This window comes from Mus pahari, chromosome 7 (genome assembly GCF_900095145.1).
Source record: "Mus pahari chromosome 7, PAHARI_EIJ_v1.1, whole genome shotgun sequence".
Classification (NCBI taxonomy): domain Eukaryota; kingdom Metazoa; phylum Chordata; class Mammalia; order Rodentia; family Muridae; genus Mus; species Mus pahari.
The window spans coordinates 65,610,591-65,618,919 of record NC_034596.1 but is presented as its reverse complement, the minus strand read 5'-3'; the positions used below and the strand labels follow the sequence as shown (position 1 = coordinate 65,618,919).

Below are 8,329 nucleotides of genomic sequence, written 5' to 3'. Positions count from 1 at the left end.
TGAAATCTTAGTCTGTGACGGGCTTTCTGTGTGACGCTCTGGCTTCCGGGCCTTCCAGCTTCCTGCTTTCGAAATGCTATGGTGTCCACCTCCTCAGGGAGACTGACATGAAGAGGTCACATCTGTTGGCCCCAGGAGCCTGAACTTCCCAGTTTCCTTTCTGCCCCCTACAACTCTCAGTGACAAGGGGGCTTTGCCCAGCGTTCTTGTGGAAATAACTTGTGGATGTAATAAATCAAGACATATCCTTCCTTCCACAAGGGCTACTCATAGATCCTGCAAAGACCTTGCCTCAGGCCCATACCTCCCTCCACCTCTAGCCTGGATTTGCAATCCTGTTTGACTACTTGGTATTTGGAAGCACGGGGAATGGGAAGAACATTGAGATAGAGTTAGCACTGTTTTTGAGGGTGGCATGTAGAGCAGGCATGGGAGAAAGCAGCAGGATGGGGACCCACCCAGCAACTTTGATGGGCAGAAGGACCACCAATTCCAAGGACTTTTTGTTCTGTGCGGCAGTAACAGAGGGTTGACTGCACTCTCCCAAGTTTATACAAGAGGCAGGGCACCTACAAGAATGAGGTAGGCAGCTACTGATGCTTCTAGAAAAGGTGGAACGTCCAGAGGGCTCAATGCTCTCCAGGGTCCTTAGGTTTTTTGGGGGCCCTTTCCCATGATCTTCAAAGGGCTCTCTGGAGCTGGGGAACCCAGGGTCACCTGCAGGTGACAGAGGTATCCGCCTCCACTTAATGTTCATCAAGCTAGGGGGTCTTCGCTCTCCCAAAACGTTGTGGGTCCTGAGCCAAGCGCCAAGAACTAGTAGATGCCTTGGAGAGGAAAAGGAGGTGGTGGTCAAGGGACCGCGTGGTGGCAGTGCCAGCTGGTGCGCCGAGGCGACCTCTGGGTGCAGGACGGACACGCGGAGCCAGGGCGTTCCCAAATTCAAATCTCCCTGGCGGGGGCTCGCACCCGCCGACTCTCAGCCGCTACCCGCTCCTCCCTCGTCTGCGGCGGGAGGAGGAGCCGCGCCCTGGCCGGCGTCCCCTTGACTCCTCCCTGCGCGGCCAGGCTCTTCCTCCCCCGCGGCCCGATCTCCGGGTGGTGGCGGCTGAGCCGGGAGCGAGCGTGCTGGGAGCGGCCGTCCCGTGCCGCCGGGCCAAGCCCGAGAGTCCCGCAGTCATGGTCTGTGCGGTGGCGCGGGGCGCCTGAGCCTGGGACTCGGTAAGCGACAAGCTGGGGAGCCCCGGGGGTCGCGCGGCCTGGGAGATCGAGGAGGCCTCGGCTGCCAATGCGCCGTCCCTGAGGGACCCCGAGCGCCGTGAGCGGCGCAGACCCGCAGATCCCGGTCCAGCATGCGGTGCGGCCCCAGAGGGGCTCTGTCGCCGCCGGGTGGCGGCGGGGGGAGGGGCGACGGCGGGGGCGGAGGATGCGCCGGCGCGCTTTTGTGAGCGCTGGCCCCTTACATATGGAAATGACGCCCGTGCGGGTTCCTAGTCGCGTCCTCTGGAAGGACGCGTGCCCGGCTCCGCGGCGTGGGCTGCTCGGTGTCGCGGCGCTCCCGGGGCCCTAACAAAGCGCCCTTTGCTTGCAGAGCTCCGGAGGCGGCCGGCGTGGGCGCTCTCCAGAGGCCGACGGAAGGTAGGCGAGGCCGGCGGGGCCGGACCACGGGTCTGGCGTGTGAGCTCTGCGACCCGCGAGGGGACAGGTGGAGTGGGGACGCCGCTCGGGTTGCTAGGAACCTGGGTTGGCCCGCCCTCCCGCCACACCTCCGCCTCCCAGACCTGCGGCGCCTGGAGTGAAAGCTGCCACTGTGCCTCGCTCCAGCAGCGGGCAGGAGCCGGAGCGAGCAGAAAGGGTTCTTGTTCTGTGGATCGAGGCCACCCAGGCAGCCCCGAGATCCAGAAACTGAAGGGGAAGCCTGCGTGGGGAACCCCTGGGTGTCGATCTGAACTTCTTGGGAGCGCAGAGCTGCTTGGAGTCCTGAAAGTGGAGATTTTAGAAGGTGCGTAGGATCCGTGCAGGTAGAGACTTTTTTGGGGGTGCAGCTAGCAGGAAAGGGTGGCAGTGCATCGTGACAGTTCCTCTGAAAACCGCGAGTGAGGAATGAAGTGAGGAGAGGGTGTAGGTGGGAGAGAAGTATCCAAGACTCGGGTCTGAACTGCAGAACCACCCCCACTTCCCCTAAAAAGACAAGGCTGATGGAAACCAGCCTCCGCTTAAAGCTCTGTTAGTTTGAGAGCTGATGGGAAGGAAGGATGGTGCCCTAGCCTAGGCCGGGAAGGTGCAAAGGAAAGGGGGGCTGGAGCAGTCCATTGCCACGGATCGTATTTCCAGACAACTTTGTTATGAGATGGTCTCATCGTCCCTTCCCTGGGACAGACCCTTTCCAGGCGGTGAGGAAGTCCTGAGGATGCTCAACCAAAACAGATTGTGGTTGTTTGCGAGGCTCCCACAGTAGCTTTTAGAGTGCTCATCCCAGTTAATCTCATGATGGCACCTGAGCTTGGCTCTTAGGACCATGGACTATTTCTCAGTTGGGTTCGCTCTGATAGGTCATCTTAGCATAAATTTATCTATTTGCGTGCTTCCCGAAGCTTAACAAACCATAAGGAAATACTTTCCTGGTACCGGTGTAGCTTTTTCTAGGGTCTTCTGCAATGGTGAGCACGGGCTATTAGAGGCTGACCTGGAATATTAGTATGTCTTGCTGTGGAATTGAAAGAAGCGGTGAAACATCCCGACTGTTCATCAGTCATCACAGGCTGGCTGGAAGAGAGGAGTTCGTGCTGTCTCTTCAGCTGTGGTTGGTGTTCATAGGGAGGTGATGGGGCAGCGGGTATTGGCAACCTGCCTATTTTCAAGGCTCTCTGATGTTTTAGAGGGAAGCATTCTGAACTGCAGTGTTGAGAAAGTAAATGGATTGCCATAAGCAAAGGCACTGGCAACACACAGATGCTGGGACAAGGAAGAGCAAGCCACCCTCTATCTATGTGGTCCTCTTGTTGAAATGTCACGGTCCAGTCATTTTAATAGGTGCTCGCCCAGAATGTCACAAGTTCTTTTTTTCTTATTCCCTTTCATTTTAGATAATGTAATGGCCCTTCATATCAGAAGATGTTACCCCACAGGACAAGAATAGGGGGCTCCACAGAATTCTGAACAGTCAATCAATTTAATAGTCAGTGTTCTTATCATGAGTCAAACGTTGTTCAAATAAATAGTTTTAAATGTCACTGTAAATGACTTTTTAACATTTTACCAGTCTTAATGCTTCCATTTTGTGTTGATAATGAAAATACGTTTTATAAGCCTTACCCTGATAGAGGCTTGGCAGTTACATCTGGATGTCTTACAGGGACTCAGACAACCTGAGCCTTTTAGATGGCTACTTTTATAAATGCCAACTCGTTTGTAAGCCAATAAATAATGCAGATTGAATTCTGGCTATTGGTCTTACATCTATTGGCCAGAGGCTTGTGGGACGGGCTCACTGAACCCAACAAAAAAAGTATATTTATCTGATTAATTCAGAAATGAGATCATTCAAACATTATGGAATTATGCAAACGAGGAACTTCATTAGAAATTAGCTCTCTTCTTTATTGCAATTAGTATGAGCAATTAGACACTTGCTCTACGTGGAAAGTGCTCAGAGTGTTGATATCCTAAGACCTCAACACAGTTGGGGAAATATCTCTGTCGATGTGATGTGAGAGCAGGTCCTAGGAGGCTCACAGCTTCAGCCATCCTAAATTAATTCATGTAAATACAGCTCAAGAAATGCAAGTTGTTCCAGGCTTTCTTTCTTCCTCCTTCCTTCCTTTTTTTAAGTAGCAAACACAAAGCTCTGTTTTGTTTTGTGTGTGGCTCCTGTCGTTTTGTAAGTAGTTGAACATTGGTTACTGGATCTGTTGTGCAAAGCTGTTGTTGTTCTTAACTGATTAGGTAATTCACCTGCTATTAGGTATAACAAAAGCCTGGATTCACATTATCCTGCAGGGCAGTAAAATCCTCACTCTTGTTTAGGTTGAGAATAAATGCTAGCACATTGTGCTAGCCCTGGCACAATTCAATTTTAGAGTACGGTTAGCGGGACAAGTGTTCTTTCAGACTCATCGGAATATGAATTTCCCCTGTTTGGTGGCATGTAGGAATATATATATATTCCTGTTCTTGCTGATGCTGTCTTGCTTTTGGTTTCCAGCTTGAAGGCAGGAGGCACTGTTTGAGTTGGGAGGAGGCATGTGGCAGTTTGTGGCTAAGCAGCAAACAGTACTTTGAAAAAGTGTTTTAGGTTAAAAATCAGGGAATGGGGGGTGGGCAGGGCATTTTTTTTTATTCTGGAGCTGATGCTGCACTTGAGTTTCTTCTCCTTGTTATTTCCTTTTATAATAAAAATTAGTATAAAATTAAGCCTGGAAAATTTTACAGCTGGTAAAAATGTTTGTAGGGGGAGAAAAGGGGGGGGAAAGGAACACTTTGATCATGGTTCATTATTAGGGTCTAATAAAAGCATAGGTGAAAAGCCTGAGCAGTCAGGGTTTGTTTGTGTCCATCACTGCTGTCCCAAAGTAATGTCGTTAGTCACTTGGTAGTCACTGCCTGGGCTGTGGCCCCCCAACAGCTGTGTCTGAGCATAGGTCCAAGAGCATTTATTCTGATGCTCTCTTGAAAGAGGAGAGGCTGAGCCTAGAGGGCCATGCATGCGTTCTGCAGAGCTGTTCAGCTGCTGAGCCATCTGGAAGGGAAATAAAAGGCCTGGGCTAGGGGCTGTGGCATTGTGTTTTATTATTTGGTTTGCATTTGCCAGTCTTTGTCCCCTCCTTTACTCCCTCCAGCCCAGAACAGATACCCACCCTGGCTGGGGTTCCAGACTCACAAGCTCCTTTCTATAACCTGGTGTGGGGAAGTCCACACATGCGCTTCACACTGACCTGGGTAGAGCTGGTGACTTCATTACACCAGTTCTACCTCCACCTATTTTTTGTCCTGTTGGCACCGTGTTTTCATCAGCTGGGGGGGGGGGGCGTTGAATAAAGAGTGCATACAGCACAGACTGGTGTCAGTCTGTGGGCTAGTGACAGCCTTGTTTTGGGTTCGTTGGGAGAAAGATGCTCGAGTAACTGTCATTATGGCCGGTTATTGGGTAGTAAATGTTTTGATTGCTCGCTCTATAATCTGCCCCTTATTTAACTGTCCCTAGTTAGGACACACAGGTTGTTCAGTCACATCGTTGCATCCTGTGAGCATGTGTAAGGCTGAGGGACAATCATGGTCATACTAGTAGAACCTTAGCCCCTCCTCCACTATAATGCTGTGTCTTTGAATAGGTTGCTTAATTCTTCCTAGGCCAAGTTTCTACATTTGAGATGGGGAAGGGATACTATTTATACCCCTGAACTAGGAGGATTAAATTATATGATCAAGGCGGTATACATAAAGTACCTGGCATAGGCCGGACTCATAGTAAATGCTGGGAAGAACATAATGCCTTCTGAATTCCCCACTATGTCTCGGCCTTTCTGCAGTTATCTGACATTACATTTGTCAATATAGTCTGCCTTTTTAGGCTCAGGGAGGCAAGCATTATCCACAATTATTATCACTTATTAATATAATGATGCTCACGAGGGTAGCATCAACGGCTCCTTCCTACCCTTGTTCAGTAGCATTCCATGGCTGCTCTGCAGGCCGACTTCTGCCTGATTGAGTTAAATTACTCTCCTCTGGCTTCCTTTCCAGGCCTCGGGTGTTTTCTTGCTTGATTTTTCAGTTGTCTGTCTTGGACCTGTTTCTCTGAGCCTAGCCACTAGCTTGCCCTACTTAGTTCTAGAACAACCCCTGCAGATGGCTGTTGTTATCCTCATTGTCCAAACAAGGGGACTTGACACGTGTTTTAGCTTGACCGTCTCCTTCCTCCAAAGTCTGCTCCCCCAAATGAGAAACGCAACTGTAGCTTGTGACTTCATTGGACACTGAATTCCACTTTAGTGACTCCGCTGTGGTTCAGTACTCATTGTTGGAGCTTCGCTTGGTTGTGCCTAACCCTGCAAATGCCCTTGAGAAGTGAAGATGTATGTGTGGAAGAAGTCAGGGCAGGAACTGTCTATGTCAATTTTGGCATCTTCACCGGGGTAAATATTTCTCCCTGGAACCTCCCTAACATGAAGTCAGTCCATTTACTGAGTCCCTGACCCAAAGAATGGATTGTACTCTTCAGTGGGGGAAGGGAAGGAGATAACGAAGGAGAAACTGTGGCCCTCACGCATACCTTTCTGGCAAGTGGGGAGGGGAAACATTTCTTGCATGGGAAATTACAGATGAACATTTGGAGAACCGTGTCAACCAGCAAAAATGCATTTGGTGCCAGATGAGAACTGACAGCTTGTCACCACGTGTCACATTTCCTGGATGTTGCAGTTGGAGCACTTGTTCCACTGGGGTGCAGCCCCTCCTTCTCCCATATTGCCCCTATCCCCACCCAATGCATCCCATCCCTGCCCCCCCATGTACCCTCACCTCCCACCCCAACCAGTCAAAAGAACATTGTCCTAAGCTTCTTGTCTGTGGCACCAAGGAGATGAAGTTCAGTGATAAGGGGGGGGGGGGGAAGATGTCTGATCTAGTGGCAATCTAGATCAGACATGCTAGCTAACCAGATTCAAAGCAGCAGATAAGGCTAGGCGTTCTTAGCACTGGGAGAGTTTCATTCTCTTTCATTGGCTTAGTTGGACCAGTGGTTCTCAACCCTCCTAACGCCTTGACCCTTTAATACAGCTCCTCGTGTTATGGTGACCCCCGGCCATAAAGTTATTTTCATTGCTACTTCATGACTGCAGTTTTGCTACTGTTATGAATAATAATGCAACTATATGATATACAGGAGATCTGACATGTGACCCCTGTGAAAGGGTTGTTCATCCCCACGGGGGGTCATGACACATAGGTTGAGAACCCCTGGCTGAGACAGAAAGTAATGTTTGAAGGGGAAAGTGCTAGGAGTTCATAGAGGGTAGAGTTGTCTGGCTTTTCTGAAGTTCCTCAGATTACAACTCAGCCGTCTCTAAGACTCTAAGAAAGGATTTTCTTCACACTGTGGAAATCCCAGAGCACACAGGGATTCCCAGCAGACCCTAGTTGACAATTAACTGGCCCACTCTAGGTGAAGCTCATTAGCCAAGCTTGGCCTTGTCTGTGTTCCTTTCTTTTTTGTGGTTTGGTTTAACACCTTGGCGTTTCTTTTCTGAAGCTTTGATGTTTATGTTGCACTCCCAACATATTTTGAAAACATTTACATACTGATTAGTTAACCCAGCAGACCAACCCTGGGAAGGCAGCCAGAGCCTGCTGCACCTAGGTGGTTAGCTGCTGATGGAAGAGACCTTCCCAGGCCTGGGAGCCTGGACCTACGCTCTATCATGCTGCTTTCACAGGTATCCCTACACACTGAGCTGTGCTGCAGCTTCCTTCCAGGTCCTTTGACGTCATCCAGTGTGGGGGCAAGGCTTGTCTTCAGTTTTTTTTGTTGAGTTTTTTTTTTTCTGTTGGTTACACACACACACACACACACACACACACACACACACACACACACGACAGGGTCTCACTATGTAGCCCTGGCCGTTCTGGAACTCTGTAGACTAGGCTGGCCTTGAACTCACAGAGATTCGCCTGTCACTGCCTCTCAAGTGCTGGTATCAAAGGCATCCACCACGGCACCTGTCACCTGTCACGTTGTGGACAGTTGTCTGTGGAAAGAAAGAAAGCAGCCTAGAGGGGCATTGCATTGTTTCAGAAAGCTCCATTGCCCTGGGCCTGAGCTGTGTGCAGCTTAAATTACACTGTCTCTGCCTTCCTGGGAGCTGCTCCGACTCAGGGCTTTAGTTAAAGGGGCTGCTTTTACTGTCGGTGCTTGTGGGGGTTGGACCCAGGGCCTTGTACATGCTAAGCATCTGTGATGGATCACTGGGCTACACCCCCAAGCCCTGGGGAAGGTGCTGTGTTTTGTAGTCATGGGGTTGGCTGAAAGCCCGATTGTAGACGCCTGAGGTCACCATCCCAAGGGTATGTGTGCGTTTGGTACCCGTCGATTGCATCAGGAAGCTGCTTCCAGGTGTGCAGCATTTGGGCTGGATCCAGCACATTAAAAATTGGTTGTTGTGTACAAGGAGAAGAAACAATCTCTCTCTCTCTCTCTCTCTCTCTCTCTCTCTCTCTCTCTCTCTCTCTCTCTCTCAATTGAAACAGGGTTTTCTGTGTAGCCCCTGTAGAACTTGCTCTGTACACCATTCTGCTCTGAACTCACAGGGATTCATCTGCCTCTGCCTGT

The 8,329-nt window shown here is 50.3% G+C and overlaps 1 protein-coding gene across 1 annotated transcript in view; it reads left to right on the top strand.

Annotated features, from left to right (window-relative positions):
* Positions 1 to 1,647: 1,647 nt before the first annotated feature.
* The window catches only part of Nin (ninein), a 105,731-nt gene continuing 99,049 nt past the window's right edge, over positions 1,648 to 8,329 (top strand). Inside the window, exon 1 of the mRNA XM_029540541.1 lies at positions 1,648 to 2,002. The gene's annotated coding sequence lies outside the window, so the exon portion shown is untranslated. The remainder of the gene's footprint in view (positions 2,003 to 8,329) is intronic.